Source organism: Magnolia sinica, chromosome 14 (genome assembly GCF_029962835.1).
Source record: "Magnolia sinica isolate HGM2019 chromosome 14, MsV1, whole genome shotgun sequence".
Classification (NCBI taxonomy): domain Eukaryota; kingdom Viridiplantae; phylum Streptophyta; class Magnoliopsida; order Magnoliales; family Magnoliaceae; genus Magnolia; species Magnolia sinica.
The window spans coordinates 52749293-52768722 of NC_080586.1; positions in this window are offsets into that span (position 1 = coordinate 52749293).

Genomic DNA, 19430 nt, shown 5'->3' on the forward strand with positions numbered 1-19430 from the left:
AGATTCTACGACTGGTCGAAGATGCAGAAACACTGTTCCTACGACTGGTCGAACAGATTCCAGGACTAGTCGAAGGCTAACAGATTTTATCCGGAATTTGTAACAAACTTACGACTGGTCGAGGATTTTCTTAGACTGGTCGAAGCAGACCTAAGACTGGTCGAAGAACAGACCAATCACATGTAAAATAACATTCGACTTATGTATCCGAAATGACCTACTTCTAAGGTCATCCTATGGTCAAACAAACCTCAATCATGAAGTATGGACATTGAAACAAGAGACCATGAAGAATGAGCCTTGAAGTCTTGATGTAGACTAAACCTTGAAGTAGCTCAATCATGAAAGTGGCTTGAGTTTCAGCTTGAGTCTTGAGTTCAGCTTGAGTCTTGCCTTGTACTTTCTTTTTCTTTTCAGCTTGAGTCTTGTGAGCAGTTCTTGCATTCAAGAGTCTTGTCTTGTGATCAGTTCTTGCATTCAAGAGTCTTGTCTTGTGATCAGTTCTTTCATTCAAGATCTTGAGTCTTGTACTTGAGAGCGTTGAGCGTTGCTTGATGTGAGCTTAGCTTGTACATGTATGTTGATCCTTGAGAGAGCTTCACTTATGCAAGTTATGTATGACAGAGTGTAATAGTGATTTTGGCACTACAAATTTGACAACAAACAGGGATATAAACTATAGCACTTACACAAACTCCAAAGCCTTCTTGCGTGGAAGAAAGTGGGCCGCAACACAGGCCCCACTTTGATGTATGTTGAACATTAGCACCATGCATTTGATGGGTCCCCTTTAAAAATGGGTCACCCTCAAAATTTAGTCGTACACGAAACTCAGGTGGCCCACACCATCAAAAAATAAAAATAAAAATAAATTTATGAAGCTGAATAAATCAGTAATTTTCATGGATCTAATCATGTGGTATATGTTATATCTAAACCATCCATCCATTTGGTGAGCTTGTCTTAAGGTTTGAGAAGAAAAATAAGATAGATCTAACTATCAAGTGGGCCACACTACAAAAGCAGCAAGGATTAAACATTTACCATTGGAACCCTTTTGGGTCAAAAGTTTTGGACCAATATGAAATTTGTATTTCCCCTTAATTCAGGTCTTTGTGACCTTATGAACAGATTGAATGGAAAATAAACATTATGGAGGGCCCTGTGAATGGATTAACAGTGAAATCATTATCCTCACTGCTAATTGAGGTGAGGTCCAGATAATCTTTGGTTATGATTCATTTTTAGATAATTTTCTAAAATGATCTCTAAAAATACATGAAAGGTGTAGGTATAATAAATACATCACTTTAGGACCCATGTAACTTTGATCTCCTTGAACCATTCGTACAACTTGAAGCTCGAGCATGTAAAATCACTTGTTAGGTCCACCTGAAATTTGGATGTATCTAAAACTTGGTCTGACCCCTCAACCAAGTGGGACACACATAATGGATGGGCCGGATTTATGAACCACATTTCTGTAGGCCCAACAAATGATTATGAATATTTAATGGAGGGTAACCCTCTCAACTTGTGTATGGTATGGCCCACTTTGATGTAGGCATTATGCCACTTAACTCACCATGGCTATGACACGATATATATTTAAGATCCTCGTTGTTTATCTATTTTATTAACCCTTTTAAGGGTATGTTACCATGAATCAGGCCCATCCAATGATTAGATAGTCGTACATTATGAAATAATGTAAATTGAACTCTCATCACTAAAAAATTATTATGGGTCATCCTGATGATATATTACATATTCAACCCATCTAACCCATGTACCAGGTCCCCTTTAGGGCATTGTTCCAAAGATCAGTCAATCCAACCAGAATTGGACCATACAATACAAGGCTATGAGAATAAGGACCTAACTATTGAATCTAACCTAAGGCCACCATGGGGTATCTATTTAATCCATGCGGACCATCCACTTCCTCATATCATTTTTTAGGATTTGGACTAGAATCAAAGTAGACCTAAGTCTTAAGTGGGTCACATACGACTTAACCTCATGGGAAGCCCCATGAGCTCCACCATATAGAACTCATTGTAAATTCCATTGATGTGTGGGCCCAAGAATGTTAAGGCCCATTTTGAGTGAACGCCATGTGGGCCCATCAGTGGCAGCCTTATTTGGGCCAACCATTGGGCCTCTTTGACAAGAGTTTGTAGTGTCCATGTGTTGAATGTATGATGAACTGGTATGGTAATTTTTAAAGTAATGATGATTAATCCCTTAAATGGGTTGAGTGTGGATAGCCCTTGATCACTTGACACTTTGGTTAGAGTGCGTCCCTAAGTAAAAGGATCATGTGACTTGTGTTTAAACCCTTAAATATATTTAATTATAATAAATATGTAGACTTTAGTGGCGTAAGGAAGTGATATACGTATTTGGCCCCTTAATCGTGAGGGCAACTGGCATATGTAGGGTCACCTAATCATATGCAATTGTGGAATATATGTAGTCATCTAACCATATGATTGTGAAATGCACACAAGGCCAACTAATTACATGAAGTCAGGTGGCATTAGTGACCATCCAATGACATGACCACGTGCTTATGGGCATAGCCATAGTCACCTAAACCATGAAAATCAGGTTGAACGTGCAAATTTTCTTAGCCATGAAAATTATGATATGGGTGGGATTATACAACTTGATAATGGAGTGCTCCTTAATTTGGTATCATGCGACATAAATACAACCCTTACATTATGCTCATAGCTGATGCAAATGCGGGGACGGCTAAACTATATCTTATGTGATGGAAGCTAGTTCCTAGCCTCTTGATCATGTGATACCGAATTTGAGTCGGGCGATCATAGTTTAAGAGTTAGTGTAACATAGTGTAACCGAGTATGGTGAGTATGCTTGTGATTATGCCTTGGATGCTTTGAGATGCGGTCGCTAGACTATGATACTAATTGTATGTACACTCAACCAAGTGAAATTATGGAATCGACAACCTGACCATGTGGAAGCTTAATAAAGTAGTTGCACATAGATGTATGAGTTATGGTGTAGTAAAAAAAATAAGTAACCATGTGACCTTAAGTCCCTTGTTATGACTAGTAGAGTGACATTTGTGTGGCCACTCAACCATATGGACTTCTGATAATGGAGTGGTCCTAAGACCATGTGGGCTTATGAGAATTGTGTGATTGCTCAGACTCATGGACTATGCTGATGGTGTAACATCTTCTGTATGTGAACTTAAGACATGTGTCAAATTGATTATGGACTCTACCTTGATATAAATATTGTATATTTCACCATTTATCCATTAAGCTAGCTAATTTTAAAACAAAATGACCTACATCCAATTCTTAAATAAGTCAGATGATATGAAATAGTGTTAATTAAATGTATAATTTCTGAATACTTGTGAACCCACTCTATGTACGTATTTTATCCACACTGTTCAATTGTTTTGCCAACCAAACAGTTTGATGATGGAGCCCGCTAATGTATGTCTTGTGCATCTGAACTGTTCTTCCTTGTACTACCTTAATTTATGTGAGATACCTATACTATCTATTTGTTGGGACCCACCGTAATGTTTATGTGTGGACCCATCTTCTTGCAGTACCATTTGGAAGTAGGACCCACTACGTTGTATGAGACAGACCCACGTCATTCAACCGTGAATAACCCTTATGTGTATATTATATACCAAGTTGTTCAACTTAGAGATCACTGTATCTTATGAGGCTTACTTATGCCTTCTAAGCTATTGTAGAACTAATATGATAATTATTTACAAATCCAACCTACTAACAACCCACTTGAAGATGAAGTTCACTACATTATATGAGTTTTGCTAGCACCATTCATTATGTGGCTCATTTACTATATGTTATAGTCATGCCTTTCATCTGATAACCACTTGATGCATGTACTTTGCGTCATCACCACTCATTAATCATGAGGCCCAATTAGGGTATAACCATGTAGTCCTAATAGAAGAAAATAATGTTTGGCTAAAGCCACTAATGGAATATCTATCTTGCAAAGGATATGGTGCAGCTCTTATTACAATTAATGCTTATAATTATGATAGTTATGGATGATATTAGTGATGTCAGTAATTGTGGTTAACAGAAGCATATGATTTACTAAATTAATGTTGTTCTACTCCCTAGCATACTAAATTCATCTGCTTAATCATGTTGATATTGATCATACTCATATACTATGGAATGATGGTATGTGCAAGTGTACTTCAATACATTTGTTCATGTGTAAGACATGTCCTCTTCAATTTAGTCACATGATCATGGATTGATATAATTGATAGTGGCATATGATGATTATATGTCGTTTTTGCTTTAAAGGTTAAGCAGACCCTAAATTCATGACATTATATACATACCACATGCACTTGAACGTATGCTTTATCATGATTGCTTGAATTCATGTATAATCATGACATATATGATGATCAAAATACCACAGTCGTGCCATATAACATGAGTTGGATCTTGATGATGAAATGTACATCTATAATGATGGCTTAGGTTATCTTTGAAAATGAATAGGACACTGGAAGTGTGGAAATAGTAGGGGATAATGTACCCCTTTGGTTGAAAGTCCCTAAACCCCTATTCTAGCTAGGGTTGCGTCACCGTTGGGTCGAGTGGATACAAGGGTCATGGATTTGACTCCCACTGACGAGGTCGAGTTGAGAAGAGGTGGGTCCAACCTGCTTAAGAGCTGAGGTGTAAACAGGGACTGGTCTGACTCGCCAGCGAGGAGAAGCGCGAATGAAGTCCGCTACTGGTATGCCGGGTGGAAGTCCACAGCAGGGCGGGTATGTGAGGTCGATTACTGGTGTCTGGTGCATATGTGTCGACCATGGTGTTTTCCATGATATACAGTTGGTGGAAGTGCACCACAAGGCGGGTATGCGAGGTCGATTACTAGTGTCTGGTGCATGGTATCGACCACAGTGCTTCCCAAGATATACAATTATAATATGGTATGACAATATGATTATGATAATGTGATTACGGATGCATGTAATATGGTAATGACTGTGGTATGGGAGAAATGAAAAGATGACTTGGTGATGTTGGTAGCATTGACTCGGAGTATCACTATGATGCATATGCATTGCATTGATATTGACATCACACCTTATGTGCTATATGCCTTTCACGTATATGATTTCCTTGCAGCATATTTATCTTGCTTGCATGTAGGACACGCTGCACACACGTGTGTACTCACTAGGCTTTTTGCATAAGCTTCCTATTTCCCATTTTTTTCAGGGCTGGAGTAGCTTAGAAGACTTAGCTTTTTCGATGCACTATATCTATTTTTCAATTTGGCCATTTGACGTCATGTACCTTTTAGAAAGCATTGTACTTGTAATCATCAGGATTTATAATGGAGAGTGTTGCTTGGTATTTTGATCATGGATCTTCATGATCAGGTATTATTATACATGTATATAGAAAAAACAAATCAGTGAAAAATCTTCCTTATGGTGCGCCAAACTCGGGACTTGGTGTATGGAAGTCGAGTGCCGGATTTGGGGCATCATGAAAGTTGTCCATCCCCAGATTTGGAGCGTAACACTCAGGCCTGTGGAGGTTACTTTTCTGCTAAAAGACCATGACCAAAATTCTACAGTGTAGCTTTTACTGGCCCACTATATTGAAGTATACCCATGAGTTTTGCAAAGCTCGTGAGCATTGTCAGAAATTGGGATCATTGTCTCGTCGAAATATGATGCCTTGAACCCCATTCTGATCATTAAAGCATTTGATTGTTGGGGCATCGATTTCATGGGACCATTCCCCAAATCCTTTGAAAATTTATATATTTTGCTAGCAGTAGACTATGTCACTAAATGGGTCGAAGCGATCCCATGCCAGAACAATGACCATCTAACCATCATTAAATTCTTAAAAGAAAACATTATTTATCGGTTCGGAATGCTACGAGCCATCATTAGTGATGGAGGATCACACTTTTACAATATGTCATTCGCAAATTTAATGAAGAAATATGGCATCTCTCACCAAGTGGGAAAGCTGAGATTTCCAATAGATAAATTAAACACATACTGGAAAAAATGGTTAACCCTGACCGTAAGAATTGATCAATCCGCTTGATCGATGATTTATGGGCTTACCATACTGCATTTAAGACTCGTATTAGAATGTCACCCTTTAGACTTGTCTATGGGAAGGCTTCCCACTTACCTGTGGAGTTGGAACATAGGGCCTACTAGGGATTAAAAATTTGAACTTGAATTTGGACAATGTTGTCTCGCTGTGAAAACTCAATTGAATGAACTTGAGAAAATCTAGAACGATGCATACGAGAACTCGAGAATTTATAAGGACAGAATGAAGGTATTTCATGACTAACACATTCTTCGAAAATCATTCACACCAGGTCAGAAGGTCCTTTTGTACAATTCTCGATTACATCTCCTTTCGCGTAAACTCCGATCTCGTTGGATCGGCCCTTTCACTATTACTAATGATTCGGAATCCCAACAATGGCAATGAATTCAAAGTAAATGGACATAATTTAAAGCCATTTGTTAAAAAAATGATTCAGAGGACATGACGACCTCTAATCGACCCTGTTTACCATGATTGACCTCCTAGTCTGACGAAGGTATAGGTAGATTTATTTGCTTTCATATGATTTAGAATTAGGATAGTTAGCTTTCCACTGTTTAGGATAGTTTGCTTTCTATTGGTTTAATTCTTATGCTAACCTATGTTCACACTGAGACTATTCGAAAAGCCTCAAAATTCCTTCTTCAGGAATTACCTTTCCATCACTTCCCTTCTCTTTTCATTGCCTCTTTTGCATTACACGCTTATTTCTTTTACATTGAGGACAATGTAGATTTTTCAGTTGGAGATAGGAAATTAGGTGAACCAATCAATGTTTTCTCAGTTTTGAGTAAAAAAAATTGAAAATTTTCAATGTTTCAAGTTGAAATTTGTTTGGGAAGCGATGAATTGTGTACTTAAGAATGTGTTGGGTGTGATAAAAATAGAGATTGAATTTTAGATTGTTGGAGTTTGATCAACTAAGTAATCTATCACCTAAGTTCTTGTGCTCAATTGATTAAGAGATAGTTTGAATATCGTATTAATCCAAATCATAAGATACATTCAATTTGTCTTCTGTAAAACATGCTAGAAGTTCTGATTATTAGTATGTGAATCATTGATAGATGGTAAGAATCGAGTCTGGAGAATTTTATCTACCTTAAAAGAAGAAAAGAACCAGTTAAAAACAGGAGATCGATAAAGAGGTCATGAAAAAGAATAAAAAGAATGAAAAATATGGAAAAGAATGCAAAAATAAAAAGAATGAATAAAAAATTAACCATAATATAAAATCAAAGACTGAAAAAAGAAGGAAAAGGGGATAAGTTCATAATCAGTACTTGAGTTTCAAAATGATATTGAAGTGATCAGTATGGCTAACATGATGAACTAATAGTATTCATATAATAAGTAAGTTGATTTTCACTGAGTACATTGAAAAACTTGATATGTAAATTATACTCGATTTAATGGACAAAGAGTTTACTTGATTGGTTGATAATGTGGTTCGACTTTAAGTTTTCAAAACCCCACTTTCGTATCTTAATTCTACTCATTCATAATTGAGTGTACAAAAGATTATTTTCCTAAAGAGGTTTTAGACATTAAGCATTGAGATTTATTTCATGCATACTTTGCTCGGGACTAGCAAATTGTTGGTTGGGGATTGTGTTGAGGGTCAAATATTGCATATTATCCCCCATTTATATATTGGTTTTATGAATATGGTAATGTTTAATGTTTTATTTTACTCATGTTTCTGTTGCAAGGTGAATTTAAGAGCTTGGATTGAAAAGGGTGATAAAAGCATAGATTTGATGCTCAAGAATCACCAAGGCAAGAGATAGATCTTAGAAGACCAACATTGAAGAATTAACATGCCAAAGATCCAAGAAAATCAAGTGAGGAATGAAGAGAATCAAATATTTAAAGTGAAGAAAAGGAATCCTGAAATTGTCCTAAAAACAAACATATTCCTAAAATTGTCTTAAAGAAGCATATTCTTAAACTCTGGGTCATTCTGTGAAATTGCGCAGAGTAAAGTCTATTTTGGGAAACTACGTAAATTTGAGGCAGTTTATAGAGTTTTCCAAAAGGTGCGAAAGTTGGAGTTCCACAACTATAAATAGGACTCCCTAGCATGTTCCTAGGCATCTTTTAGGGTTTAAGGAGTGGAGCAAAAGGGTGGGGAAGCCATCGCCAAGGGTTTTTCTTCTTCTTCCTTAGTTGTTTTCATGTTTTTATTAAGAGACTTTGGTCTAATCATGTTTATGGTTGGCTAAACCTGTTAGCTAGGGCTAAGATGTGTAGCTTGTAGCATGATGGGATATTTTTATTGCTTTGATTCATGTTTCTGTTAAACTTACTTTGATTCTAGTTTGATATTTAAGGAATACTTTCAGTTTTTAATGATTTATTGTGACTTAAATTACAGTAAATCTGCAATAGCTTTGAGTATCTTCTTTTCCTGTTTCAAGATTATGGGATTGGTAAACCTATTGTTTGTCATCGTCTCATGGGCATGGTTTGGTGATGGAATCCCTGCTAATTATCATAATTCTCCTCTTTTGAGAATTAGGTCAAAGGAAGTTCAGATTTGATCTTAATTACTATATCTTTCAATTGGATAAGATAGGTGTAACACCCCAGGTTTTCAGGACCCGAGTATATGATTCGTTTTTTAAAAACTCGAGTGTTAACCTTTAGAGAGTCAAATTACATGTATATTTTTTGCCTTTTCAAAGTGAGCAATTTAGCGAAAGATGGACAAATCAACATAAAAGAAAATTCACACTTACATTAAAATTTTACGAGCGACTGCCCATAACGACTTCACAAACTAATGTCCCGATACTTACAATTACAAAATGAGATAACATTACATGTGAAACAAAATACATTATAATAAATCTTGAGCGTAAAATCACGTAGCAACTCTTAGCAATACAATCATGCGTCCTCAACGATTGCACCCTGCTCCTCATCAATATGAGCATGAATATCAACTAGGCCACCTATGCTACTTGTATGGTTATATATTCAATGAATGAGTGGCCAACTCAGTGTGAATTCCCCTTAAGATTACACATTGTCATATTAGATAAACATAGTTATAAAAACATAACTAGGCATACAAAACAATACATGATGCAGTCTTATTAGATGTATGGATGCATGAGTGCACATCAACTTGGGATGCTCATCTAGTTGACATTTGGACCATACCCATGCAATGTGACCGGCCACCAGTAAAAGTACATAGTACATTCATAGTGTCAAACTCACCGAAGGTGGGTCAATAGTCGATAGTCTGGGAGCTAGCGAAACGATACCCCAACTAAATCCTATTAGGCACATACTAAAGCATCAAGAATTAGTCACCTATCATCACCCGAATGCTATGAATGCATGATTAGCCCAACCATTATTATTCCATTTACAACCAGCCAGATTAATAAAGCTTAAAGGTCACTACAGTAGATTTATCACCCAGTGTAGGCCGACAGCTCGGGCATAAGTCCCATACCACCATCCTCGGCTCATGAGGCTACCACCTTAGGATGTTTAATGGAAACCTGTCGACTAGTAGCCAATCAAATTTCAGTATATGGGGCTTACAATTGCATAGTTGCACAGAATAATACCTCACGCCTATATAGGGCAAATACCAAGACAACACCACAAGGGGCAAATATAAAAACTAAGCCACATAGGGCAAATATCAAGATTAAGCCACATATGGCAAATATCAAAATCATGCGATAAAAGACCATCTTGAAAAACCACTTAGACATAACAACCCCTGGATGGTAGGCCCACATCAATATTCGATTTAAACCACCATTCAATAACCACTAAGACGAAGGTCCATTACAATCACAATCAATCGAGTTACATCCCAAGTATAGGTGTATATTTATAAGCAGGGGTTTCCCACTGATGTACTAGTTTAAGTTCCATAAGCAATCCACAAGCATGAGAAATTATGCAGGATAAATATTGAGTATGTAATCTAGCAATTCAACTTCCACAATTAACACATGTAATTATAAAATGAAGATATCAATTATCAATTAAAATTAAAATAAAAGCTATCACTTAAGCTAATGGGAAAATAGAAAGCTCAAGGGGAAGAAATCATCACCTTACAAGTCGAATCGCCGACTAACATTACTATGAAGCGAGTACATCCTTAGAATCGAATCCTACCATGAGTTGTAAAATTGTATGGTCAGATTTAAGTTTTATACACTATATGATTTGGATGATAACCTAGGGTTTGAATTACTTAGATCTTTAGCTTCATCCTATAATCCAATTCTAGACTTCGATTTTAGATTTTGATGTCTCACTTGTATCATTAATTCTTAATGATAACTAATGAAATAATTAATAATTATAAGTTAATTGTAGTAAGAAGCTTAACTAGTAAAATCATAATTAATAATTTAATAAATCTAATAATAATAATAATAATAATCACGTAATGATAATAATAATAATAATGAAATTAACATCAATGATTATAATTCCTAATGATAATTGTTATAAGCATAGAAATGTTAATGACACTGGCCAATATCACCATCAGCAATTACATTAATAATATAATGAAATTAATAATAACGATAACTTAATTTTTAAAACTCTATTGTGCAAGAGTTGGAAGTTAGTATACATAAGCTAACTCACATTATCAAAAATCTAGTTGCAAATAATAATATGATGAAATTCATAAAGTGATAGAGTTAGATTTACCGACACGCCGGTCTCCAACAGAAGTTTTTAGGTGTTGATGCATCAATGACGCCAGCCTTGATTGCACCCAAACTGAGCCGACTCGGTTGAGTCAACTCGACTCACCATCACTTGCCTCTCTTCTTCTTTCTTCTCTCCTTTTCTTCTTTAACTGACAAGTCCACTAGCCCAACAACTGCCCTGGTCTTGAGTTATCGCTGAGTTAACTCAGTTATGGTATCACAGTACCACATCGAGTTGACTCACTCCCTCTCCCTTCTTTTTTTTTCTTTTTCTTTTCCCACTCTTTCTCTCTTCTTCTTATTTAGAGAGGTCCAGCAAACTCTGGACTCAACCTAGCCAATGGGCCAGCAATCTGACCTCGCCCCAAAGCGAGTTGACTCGGTTTGGCTAAGACAGCCGCACACCCCCTCTCTCTCTTTCTTCTTCTCTCTTCTCCTTCTTCCTCCTATCCTTCTCCTTTTCCTTTCTTCTTTCTTTTAAAAATAGTACCTAGCAAGCCTTGACCCGACTCGCATGGTTGGACTCATAGAGTTCAACTGAGTCGACTCAATGATGTCTCTCTCTCTCTCTCTCTCACTGTCTTCTTCTACTTCTCTTCCCTTCCTACCGTCCTTTTCTTCCTTCTACTTCCATGATTGGCAATACCCAACAAAAACATGGATTGGAGCAGACCCGATGACCCACAACGAATCGGGTTGGTGCGGCTTGAGGTCGGAAAGCAGTATGGCAAACCTGCTGTAGTCAGGCCACCTCTAGTCTCCTCTCTCTTCTCTGTCTTCCTCTCTTCTTCTCCTTCTTAGGATGGCTGGCGCGAGCTTAGTCTCAGCCCTGACTCGCCAGACCCAATCCGTAACTCGAACGAGTTAAGCTGCGTTGGTGCGGTGCAATAGCCGCACCACTTCATCCTCTTCTTTCTTCTTTCTTTCTTCCTTCTTCCATTTCCTTTCTCATTTCTTTCTTTCTTTCAACCCTGGTCAACAGCAGCTCCAACCCAACCCGAACTCAAGATGATTCGGGGTGGTGGAATAGTGAGGAAGAAGACGGTTGTCATTAATGGCGTCCTCGCCATCACCACTTTTTCTTCAAATTAGACTTTAGTAGGCAGTCCGTGAGGACCCCAGAGAGCTTGCCAACGAGCTTCATCGAAACTTGGAGAAGATTTGAGTGATGGGTTCACATGGAGGAGAAAACGGCTAGTTTTCGTGCAAACCCATAAGAACTGGTGAGGATCCCTGCAGCACTCAATCCCTAGCTCTTTTATTCACTTTTACCCTAATGTCCCAAGACCATTAGATGTAGGATAAATGGCTTGGATTAAGTTTAGGGCTTCCACCCTCTCTCTCACTCCATGAAAACATCTGTTGATTGATTGTATAACTGGTAACAACACCTGCCATTTTCAACGGGCAGGATTCACTCCCCATGGACGGCTAGGATGTAAAGGAAGGAAGGTGCGTAGATTGCCATCCTAGCACACGGAAGAAGAAACGAAAACTTTTCATTTTTTGGAAATAGTGTATGTTAGACCTGATCTCACCGGAGATCGTGTTCACGCGCATGGGTTCCTGAACACGATGAACGGTTCGGATCGTGAGGATGGGGCTAGATGGTGGGCCCCCATCGATGTAAACGGGCATCATCCATTCGTTTTGAAAAGAAAAAGGGAGCGAGAAAGGAGGAAGAGAAACTTCCTCTTTAGGAATCTGTCGGGTCAAATGTAGTTTGACCCGACTCCACTTCTGGTGCATGGCAGGTGCACACACCCTTAATGCACGCTCACCACTGATGTGGGGTCCACTACGATGTTGGACAAAATCCACTCCATTCATTCTCTCTAGAGTCCCAAATCAAGGTCTTGGACTAACAATCAAGGTAATCTAAGATTCAGGTGGGCCCCACAGATGGATTTGGGATCTATTTGCTGATTCCAACCAACCTGATGGTCGGATTGCCATCATACTTGTCCTACGAGTTTCCTAAGGGTCCCTAGTCAAGTTTAAATGAGAGTCATTGTTAACTTAGTGGTTAAATGCCTCAATTGGGATGGTTAAGTAGTGTTTTTAATGGAATTCTAATGTGTGAAGATTTTGGTAGTCTAATGATTAAAATTCTTGAGCTTAAGGTCCTAGTTTAAGGTGGATTACGTAGATACGGGGGCCATACCCATTATTTCCTTATCTTATTTCATTTAGTCATATCGATCAAATGGTTAAATTGGTTTCGATCCAAACTTCAATGGTCGAAAGTCTCTAGAAGTTGCTCAAATGGTCAAGACACTTCATGGCTCCTAATGAATGGTTAGATGGCCAATTTTCATGGCTAAATGGGTTCGTAATTTGAGCTAATAGCTGATTAATCGATGATTTTAAGGTTTAATGGCTGAATTATTTTGAATTGTCGGTTGATGTTCCTAATTGTATTGATCGCCAATAGTAATAAGATTTTTAATCCAATTTAGGGGAAAATTAACCGTTATTTCTAAGACTTAGACGACCCTACATCTTAAGTAAATGGACGATCGTGAATTTGAATGGTTGAATTGTTTCAGAGTAGATCATTATGAGTGTAACATCCTCTAACGTATCTAATTGAATGTAATAGCTAATTTTGTTTCTTAGATGCCTGTTTAGATGATGTAAGGGTCTCATCTACTGACTAATTTCGAATTTAATAACTGACTTTTACTTCAACGGTCTGATCGGTGCCATACCCAAACATCGGGGTCTCTAAGGGTTCTTGATTCAATCTAAATGAATTTCGATAATTATTTCATACTCTGATAACTTGATTATTGTCAACTAAGTTAGGTATTACGGCCCAATGCATGGTGGGCCCGATGATGTGGTGGTCTGTCTTGAATACTATCAGATGGATGGCTTGATCCGTGGGTGGGGATTTCTTTCAACAGACGGATTTATACTTAGGGTGAATGTGAATGTGCGAGTAAGTTAGGTCACATGGTAACACTCGAGTACTAAAAAGTATGGGGTGTTACAATAGGACTCCAACTCCAATTGTGTTACTTGAATCAAGTAAGGAATTACCCTAATTGCTATAAGTGGATCCTTGGAAACCCTAGTTCTCACCTTTGAATTCTTATGTTTCTAATTACACACTTCACAATTACTCTCTTTAATTCCATATTTAGATCATATATTTTTCTAGTTCTACTTCTAGTTGCTTTCAGAATACACACGAGATTAGTCCCTGTGGATTCGACCTCGGTCTCACTAAGATTATTACTGCATCGTGACCCTACACTTGGGGTTGTGAACAGGGGTCAAACAGTTGATACAAAAATTTGTTCCACCCTTTTTAAACCTTCGAGTACCTGCACAAGAAGAAGACAAAGGAGACCCTAGCTAGAGCAGGGGACCCTCCAATGCCAAAGCCGGCTTAGGAATCTGGGTCTGATAGTATCAAGGGATTTTGGGTGACAGATTCTGCGTACCTTTCACCATTAAAGATGCTCCTATTTATAGTTGAGGAGAAGCGGTGATGTAGAGGAGATCTCCCTATTTAGTAGGGACGTACTGTAAAGGGATTTGGATCGATCGCATGGGGGAATCTCCCGAGATCCTTGGCGAAGATCTCGAGATCTCGAGCGTGTCGCGGATGTCTTCCGAGATCTTTGGAGAAGATCTCGTGCAGATCTCTCTTAGATAAGATTTGATTATTCAGAATTAGTAGAGATGTGCAGTATGAGGCCGAGGCTGAGGTTGTCCTAGCCGACCTGACCTGGGGGTAGTATGCTGACCTGGATTCTCTGGTGAGCCTTGACCCTTCTCTCAATGTCGTGTAGATTTTCGACCTGCTGATCTGCCCTCATACATCGTGTTAGAGCAGTGAGGCCGAGCTCCTTTCCTTAGTAGAATTCGGATGACAAACCTGCCGACCTAGATACTTGGTTGAACTTTGAGCCTCTCCTTATCATTGGGCAGATGGCAAACCTGCCGACCTACCGACTTGCCTTCATATGTGGTAGGTGATCGACCTCTCTTCCTTGGCCATCGAGGAGCTCATTGGTCATGACTGGTGTTGGCCGACCTCATGTCCCATGGATATGTCCGAGTTGACCTCTTCTCTTTATCCAATCCATTTTTACCCATAATAATAAATAAGGCTAAAGTTGCTCGAATATACAATAAGAAAGTGAAAAAGAAGGCTTTCGAAGAAGATAATATGTGATTGAATGCAAGGGTTAACAATCCTAAGTGTAAGGTTGCGAAGTAATATATTCTCAGTGAGATCAAGGTCGAACCAGCAAAGTTTATCTGGGCTTTCAATTCAACGAAGAGGTTAAGGGTAAAAATAATAAAAATAAAGCACTACTAAGGATCCTGGGATCCACTTCTAGTAATCACAATATTTAAATAATTCATTCATCTTCTATAACTTAAGTAGAATCCAATTTCACTTTGTTCTAATCGAAAGATCAACAGTTAAACCAATCACACACATCCAACAAGGTATGATATTAATTGAATGATTTTTTTTGAAGCACTCGGACATTAATTACAGGGAATTCTGTCCAGGGAATTCAAGCATCTATTATACACAGAGTCTACAATAGATTAAGGAATTATATAAATTGATTCGTTATCTAATCAAGTATTATAATTGCACTCCTAGGCATTCAATGTAATAATACTTGACAATGAATAAAAGATGAAATAACACAAAAGCTTTAAAGTAAAATATAAATCCATTCGATTAACTAATCATCATTCAATCTCAAAGTATGAATCCATAAACTAGAACAATGAAATAAACTAGAAGATTCACCCCTTAGCCTTAGCTAAGAGATTTGCTAGACATAGCTAACTCTAGAATAGAAAAGAAAAGAAACGATCAACCAAAATCCATGAATAAATCGAAGTGGAAGTGATTTGGAACTTCCTAGGGACCACAATTTATAGTTTTGGAAATCCAACTTTCTCACCTCTCCAAAAAATTCACAAAACCAACTTTGATTTACGCACTTGCCACTTTTGTCGATGGGAGCTTCAATCAGATTGATAGGTCGTCGATGGGAGTTCGATCAGATCAATTTGGAACAAAAGTTTTCCAGCAACTAAACTTGAAAATTCTTGAATTTATTGATCAGATCAAAACAATCTTCAATTAGATTGAAACTATCCTCAATTGGATCAAAATTGTCATTGATTAGATCAAAGGGTTTTTTCTATAGATTTTAAGATTTTGTCTTTCAAGCCTTAGAATTTTAGGATTTGACTTTTCTTAGCCTTGAATTTTCAGGACTCATTTTTTTTCCAATTTATTTACTTGCTTTCAAGCATCATTCGACTTATTTTTAATCTTCTTTGGTCCACATGCTCAAATATGCCTGATCTTCATTATTTGAACTCTTAAATCTTTAATCACTCTACTCTTGATCATCTTTGGGCTAAATCCTCACCTTTAGATTAGATTTAGCTTTGGGCTCTAATTTATTCCTTGCACATGAAATAGACTCTATTAGGACCAATTAACTTGATTTATATGATAAAAGTAATGCAATATAGGGAATAAATATGCAATATTTAGGCGTTATTAAGATGATTTGGAAATTGATATTGCCTCTCGAAAATAAGGATGTTGAGTTTCATAAATGGTTGCCTACATGAGATAGACCATTCATAGTGATTAAGGCTCTCCATGGAGGAGCTTATATCCTTCATGATATTGATGGAAATATAGTAAAAAAATTCGATAATTGATCGATTTTAAAAAGAATATCATCTCAGTCTGTGGGAGATATGGAAAGATCAGGCCAAGTAATGGTTAAAATAGTTACAATTGATGCACAAAAACTTAAAATCGGTTGAAAGATAGAAGTAAACAGACATATATTTTATTATAAGGTCAAGAGTAGTTACAAAAGACCGTCGAGGGGCCAATTACATATCTTTATTTATATGAAAAATGAAAGAAAGAAGAAAAGAAGGGCTCGACCGGATATAACTCTGGCATAAGCAGCCTTCATCTCATCAAATTCCCTAGCAGCATATTCCCTGATGAGTTAATCTATTTGCCTTTGAGCCTTCCATGACTCTCGACTTTCTAGAACACGGTCAAGGAAGCATAGGACTTGGTCGATGGGCAACCAATGACATCGGCTTTGTGCTCTACCTCTCTCTTTCGTTCCTTACTTTCACACGATCGAGCTTGATAAAGATCTATTTGAGAGTTGATGAAGTTCAGAAGAGTCTAGGTGTAATTCGAGCACCTTCCAGGGTAGATGTGCTCAATACCTTAGAGGTTGTCATCAACTTCTTTACGCTGAACCTGCAGATTTCTCAACATCACTTTGTTAAAATGATATTTTTGAGTTCAATGCATGTGATTATACTAAGCCCAATCACATTGATTGGAGAGTATGTTCATTTCACCATAAATGACAACACCCTCATTTGCTTGAGCATAAAGAGTTTCAAATTCTTTTTAGCAATGTAGTATTCATCGCCGATACTCTGGAGTTTGGTTAAAACATCTAGCAATTCGTCAAATGAACATCACTCCTTACAATCATCCAAAGGTCACATACGAAAGGGTAAATTTCATACTGAAGTGTGGAGTGAGCAAAAACATCGATATCCAGGTAAAGGATTTACCTTAAAAAAAAGCCTAAGCTCGATCGATAGGAGACATAGATACAACAACTATTGATAAGAGAAAGAAAGAGCTTTTGAAGATTGAAAAGTAAAGAAATTTAAGTGCATAGGGGAGAAAGCACTAAGGACTCCTTCATATAGGCACTTAAAATGTATAGTCATGCCTGAAGATGAGGCGTCGTGGTGTTTTAAGTGCCCCATTAATGGCATGAAATGTTTCCTAGGAAGAGATAACAAATGGGTGCACGACTCCTCATGTATGTGCCATGTCATTACATTTATGCTATGCACACAGGGGAAAAAGTTAAGTACTTGAGATAATGAAAGAGCAGATGGAAAGAAAATATTCTAACCAATTATATTAAAGATAAAGAGAAAGTACAAACTGACGACAAACGGGTACAAATCAATTACAATTCAAAAAATGAAAAAGTGGCAATCCCTTCTTGAAGCTTTGACTGCTTAGCTTCCTGTTAATGAAGAGTATCTCTGGTATTAGCTTATGTGCATGCTATTTAATTATTAAATGGAGTGTTCTCTTACATATAGGTGCACTCAATTTATTAATTTAAACCTATTGACCATGTCGGTACTCAGTCAAAGATATCTCTTCTTCTTTCAACACTTTCAGTTCATCCTCCATTGCCGAGATTTCAGTTTTCAGATCGATCAGAGTTGCGTCCGACTCCTTTAAGTTGTTGTATATAACAGAAAGTTGTTCTTTAGTAGTTGTGATCTTAGTCATTCCAAGAGAGACGACTAAATGCTCAGACTAAATCCTATCGACCACAGCGATTGTGAGACCTGTATCTTAGCTCGTACCGTTTCGTAGGCTTCTGCGGTCCTCCCCGTCAAATTTCAGTGATCCACGACGCGTATATAGTAGTTGAGCGCGATCCTGAGTTGTATCCCATATTCTAAAGTTGGCTCGACCTGAGACTTGTACCCTTACGACCGCGCTGTCGCCGCAGATCCGATGCCACGTCTCGTACGCCAATATGATATCCAAGCCAAGAGTTGTGAGCCCACGCATATTTTGAAAAATTGCCACGCATTATGAATTTCGAGAGAATCTCTAAAACCCATCACTTCAATCCATCAATAATCAAGTCAAGTACAAACCATACCCTACCCATCCCTCTCTCGCCCAAAGTCAACAACACCCATACTCATCCCATTCCTTTCTTACCAATAAGTCAACAAGCACCATACCCTCCGTTTACTACATCACCTCTCTCTCTCTCTCTCTCTCTCTCTCTCTCTCTCTCTCTCTTTTTCAAAACAATTCTCAAGCAACTCATGGGAGCAAAATGTCCAAGATCTCCATGAAAGAAGCCAAGTGTGGCCCACTCCTTACCCCTAGATCTCTCATCTCCACCCTTCAATCTTCATCATCTTCCATCAAAGTTGAAGCCAAGAAGCTAAGGAAGCCAAGGGACCAAGAAGGAGTGCAAACGGTGGGAGATTTTATGTTGTGATTTAAGGGCCCACTTATGGTGGGACTCATCTTGATGTATGCATTGTATAGAGAGGGCCCATAGTGGTGGGGTCCCTCCCCTTCTCACGTCTCTCTATCCCTCCCTCTCTCTCCCTTTTTGTGAAGGGGTGAGATGTGGCCCACCTGATCCAGCCACTCGTGAGGCCCATTTTGCTAAATCCAGCAAGCCTAGATGAAGGGAAAACATAAATATCACCTTTATTTAAATCTGGTGGGCCCCACACGTGTGGATGGCCAGTAGCCTTAGCTGTTGTATTAATGTCAGCAAAATTCTATAGGCCCCATCATTAAATGTGTGTTAGATCCAAACCGTCCATCCATTCTTAAGACAGTGGGGCCATGGTTGATTGACGTCAACAAGATTGGTGAGCCAGCATGAGGTCCTTTTTTTTATTTAAACCATCCACCCATTTGGAGATGTGGCCCACCCCACATGTGTGACACGTGTGGGGGTGGGACCCA